The sequence below is a fragment of the Otolemur garnettii genome, unplaced genomic scaffold, assembly GCF_000181295.1.
Source record: "Otolemur garnettii isolate 467f Iridium unplaced genomic scaffold, OtoGar3 scaffold00117, whole genome shotgun sequence".
In the NCBI taxonomy this organism is placed as follows: Eukaryota; Metazoa; Chordata; class Mammalia; order Primates; family Galagidae; genus Otolemur; species Otolemur garnettii.
Genome location: NW_003852512.1, coordinates 6,173,435 through 6,178,479, shown reverse-complemented (window position 1 = coordinate 6,178,479; position 5,045 = coordinate 6,173,435). Strand labels below are relative to the sequence as shown.

Sequence of the window (5,045 nt, the reverse complement as noted above, 5' to 3'; positions counted from 1 at the left end):
AGTAGCTGGGACCACAGGCGCCCGCCACAACGCCCGGCTACAGACAGTTTTTTAAGGGACAAGTGTGAGGTTATACAATTTGTCTAAGCCCAGGTGATAAATGATCAGTAGCAGACATGTGGTGCAAAACTGATACATTTGCTTTTAATGATCTTCTTTTAATTACTGCACCAATCTCCTCTACACCTGCATTAAGTATTGTTTTGTAGCCAGATCGTTTTCATTCTAGTTTCTGGATTAGGCATTATGTTTAGAAAAACATTTCTTTCCCATGAAGCAGGAAACAGTACCATCTATTTAGACACAAGGGCAGGTAATAAAGTAAGAGGCTGGGGAAAGGTGGAGGATACTTGAAATAGCTTTGGTGCACGCCCTCTCATTAGGCTGCACATCCCAGCAAAATGTCCCTGTTAATCCTGGATTGAAGAGTCCTATTTCCATTTGTTGATGAGGGATGCTCTAACTTCATCATTATGTACCAGGAAGTACTGAAGGTGTAACAAGGAACAGGACATAGTCCTTGATTATCATGAAGTTTTGGAGCAGCAGAGGTGATAGTCATTGAATAAATTAGTTTAGCATTAGTAGTGTAATTGCTTACACTTGGAATAAGTGACTTGGGACATACTATGATGTAGCCCTGGGTTTCTCATTTTCAGCATCACTGGCACTTTGGGTTGGATAATCTCTGTTTTTGGAGTCAATATTATTTAGTGTAGGATGTTTAGCAGGATCTCTGGCTCCTACTCACTAGATACTGATCGCCCTTCCCACTCAGTTGTGATAAACAAAAATGTCTCCCAATATTGCCATATGTCTCATGGGAGTCCAAATTTCCCCCAGTTGACAATCACTATCTGAGACCAAGGGTATCATTAATTAATTAATTAATTTAGCAGTTAAATATATTTAATTTCTTAAACCATTTCATATTCTTTTTTGTGAACTCAAACCTTTACATGCACTTCTTCCTCTGTCTAGAACACTGCACTCTTTTGTGGACTGAGCTGCCTTCCAAAATCTCCTGTTCCAACATTTTCACTCTGTGGTTGACATCCCTCTGTGTTCTCATAGCAATCAGTCCACTACCTACTGGATACTCATCAGGCTTTATGATAATTTCCTATAAACTTTTTTATACCCCCTACTAGTGCCTAAGCTCCATAAGGGTAGCACTTGTCTTGTTTATAATTGTATCCAAAGGTTCAGAATTTGTTTTGGCATATTAAAATTGATCAAAATATTCCAGTTACACTGATGGTTTACTAAATGAATGTTTTAGCTAGACCAAGGAGGATTAAGGTGGTCAGTGAAGATTGAATCAAAACAGTTAATTATGGTGATTTGTCACATCCATTTTGATAAGAGACAAAGTGTCAAAATACAAGATCACTTGAATTATTAGGTGAAGTGATCAACAGTAATCCTTGACTCTGTCCTGTAGCTTACTCTTGCTCCATCTAGTTCCTTTACACCAGGGGGCCTCAAACTTTTTAAACAGGGGCCCAGTTCACTGTCCCTCAGACCATTGGAGGGCCGGACTACCGGCCCCGGGATGAGTCGGCTGCTAAGCAGGACAGGCAGCAGCGGCAAAATCACCTGGTGGGCCAGATAAATGTCCTAGGCGGGCCGCATGTGGCCTGCAGGCTGTGGTTTGAGGACGCCTGCTTTACACAATTTCTCAATTATGTGCATCCCTGTTTCCCACTTCAGCATGGAGTTAGGCCACAGTGTAAGTATCATAAATTGGTTGATGTTGTTTACTTACATATTATTTGGTAATTTAGAAGGCTATATTTTCTTTTTGCATCTGTGTCAAAATACTTTCAAATTAAAAATCTGGATCAACTCCAGTGCAACCACCAGAGAGGGCCCTGATCTGTCAGATGCTGTGAAGAGCATCACCCCATTTAGAATGGTAGAGGTGATGCTGCCACCCCAGTGAACTTGGACAGCACTGCACATGGAGCCAGTTAGAATTATTCTTGAGCCTAAAGACCTAAATGATTTTAACTTTCTAGGTTTTTGGTCTTACTTGGGACCCATCACCCTTTTCTTTACAATTTCTCCCTTTTTGAATAAGAATGTGTATCATATGCCTGGCCTACCATGGTATTTTGGAAGTATTTATACTTATGTAACTTGCCTGGTTTCACGGGTTCATAGCTGAAGAAGAATTTTGTGTCAGTATGAATCATATTTTGAGTCTCGTTTGTATTTGATTTGAGGAATATTTATATAAGACTTTAGACTTTACAATTGATGCTGGAATTACTTGAGTTTTCAAGCAATTGGAATGGAATAACTATATTTTGCTTGCATGAAGTATGTTTATTTGGAGGGTTTGAGGTGAAATGCTGTGGACCCAGCTGTGGCCTCATGAAAGTCATAATTTGATGCCCTAACTCTCAGTGTGGTGGTATTTGAAGATGAAGCATTTATGAAATAATTAGATTTACGTGAGATCTTAACAGTGGGATTGTAATCCACATAGTTGGTGACTTTTTAAGAAGAAGAATGAAGAATGATCTCTGTTCTCTCTCTCTCTCTCTCTTTCCCTCCCTACCTCTCCCTCATTCTCTGTGTCATAGAAAAAGGAAAGGCATGGGAACATACTGCAAATAATAGCTATCTGCAAACCATAAAGAGAGCTCTTGCCGGAAGCTGGCACTGTGATCTCAGACTTCCAGCCTCCAGAATTCCAAAGTGAAATTTGGGTTGTTTGACCAACTTTGTTATAGCAGCCCAAGCAGACTAGACAATGACACATCAAGGACATTGGCTTTTTCTGAAAAGCATAATACTTAGTGATAACCACTAATCTAAGCCTTGGTGGCTTACTTCTAAGTGTCCAGTGAATGTTTTGAAAGTCAATATTGTCTTCTCTGTAAAGCATCTCCTCCTGCTCAGGACCCTGATACTGTCAGTGATACTATGGTTTAACCAAATAACTGAACTTAAATCCATGTTCATATTTGTGTCATCGCTTATTTTGTGTGTGTGTGTGCGTGTGTGTGTCATCTCTTAGAAAATCCCACAACTAATGTTTCCCTCCAGTCGTCGTGAATTCTATATTTTTGTACTGATATGCACAGAGGTCAAAGATATATTATTATACTTTATTAAATCTAAGAGGCACCGCATTCTATGTACCACTAAGGAATTTAAAACACTGAGAAGCTGTGATGGAACATTAATTACAAAATGTATCCCAATTACAGAGAAGTTAAAATGTGAAAAATTTTCATTACAGATTCATTGAAAGGATGCAAGTGGAAAAATCAAGGACACTACAGTGTATAGAGCATGAACACAATAGCTACATCAATCAGACCACAGCAGGAAATTGATGATCCATCAAAATTAGGATAAAGTTAAGAGAGTTTATTTATAAAGCAGTTATATTCAAAGATGTGAGCAGGTCACAGGGTATGCCACTCTGTTCAGACTTCTATAACAAAAATACCATAGACTGGGTAATTTAGTAACAGACAATTATTACTGTTCTGGAGGCTAAGAAGACCAAGATTAAGATGCTGATAGATTAAATGTCTCACAAGGGCTCACTATCTTCTCCATAAACAGTGACTAGTTACTCCACGTGTCCCCACATAGTAAAATGGATCAAGGCAGCTCTCTTCAACCTCTTTTTTACAGGAACTAATCCCATTCATGAGAGTTCTGCATCACTTCTTCCAAGGTCCCGATTTTTAATATCTCCACAGTGGAGGTATTCATTTTATTTACTTACTTTTTTGAAAAAAAATTGTTATTAATTTTTAATTAAAATTGTAACTGTATACATTTATGGCCACAGTGTGATGATTGGATATGCAATATGGAATGCTTAAATCAAACTGATTGACATAGCCATCACCTCACTAATTTTTTGTGGTAAGACATTTAAAATTTACTCTTAGTTATTTTGATTTTTTTAATTCACTTTAGACTTATTTTCTTAAGGATAAAGATCTGTTTCTTGTTTTATATATGTGTATATAAACATACATACTTTATTTTACCTCTTTCTATAATTATATTAATTGAAAAGTTCATTTTTTTATTTTCAAATATTATCAAATGATATATATTTTATTTTTTAAAATTCTTTATGAAATCATAACTGTGTACATTAATGTATTTATGGGGTACAATGTGCTGATTTGATATCCAATGCGGAATGCTTACATCTAACTGATTAACATAACCATCTCCTTGCTTACTTATTTGTTGTGGCAAAAACATTCATACTCTATTGTTAATAGTATAGAACTATACCATTGCACTATGCACATTAGGTTGGATCCCCCCAAAACCTTCCCTCCTCCCAGCCTCTCCTCTCTCCCTTCTCCTCCCCTTCCCTCTTTTCTGGATTATAGTTATGTTTTACCATTCCTATGAATGTGTCTCAAGAACAAAAAAAAAAGTGTCCAATGTGTTCCGTACTACTGTGAAATCAGTATATAATCACTTACTTTTTTTTTGAGATAGTCTCACTCTGTCACCCAGGGTAGACGGCCATGGCATCATAGCTCACAGAAACCTCAAACTCTTGGTCTCAAGAAAACCTCTTGCCTCAGCCTCCCAAGTAGCTGAGACTATGGTCACACACCAGGACCCCCAGATAGTTTTTCTATTTTTTAGTAGGGGTGGAGGTCTCACTCTTCCTCAGGTTTGTCTCCAACTCCTGAAATCAAGTAATTTACCCAATTTAGCCTCCCAGAGTGCTAGGACTACAGCCATGGGTTGGAGGTATGAGATTGAAATATAAATTTTAGAGAAATATATTCACGCTGTAGCATAGGTGAATATAGTATCTAACAGCAGCCATCACTCTTACCCACAGTAACAAGCAAAGGAAAAAGTTAGCAGTGTTGGGAAGGGGGAAAATTATTTTAGACCAGCTTGTCTTTAGAAGATCAGTGTCTTCAGTGAAAGGAATAAGCATGTGCAAAGTGTTCTTAACAAGATGGGAACAGGAAGATAACTACCTCCATGTAACTCACCTCTATCTACATAATCTGTCAAAGCTCTCATTGGGCAAA

General features: G+C 37.9%; 1 pseudogene; it reads left to right on the top strand.

The window, feature by feature from the left end:
- Nucleotides 1-5,045, top strand: part of LOC100954645 — a 46,515-nt pseudogene that overhangs the window by 9,861 nt on the left and 31,609 nt on the right.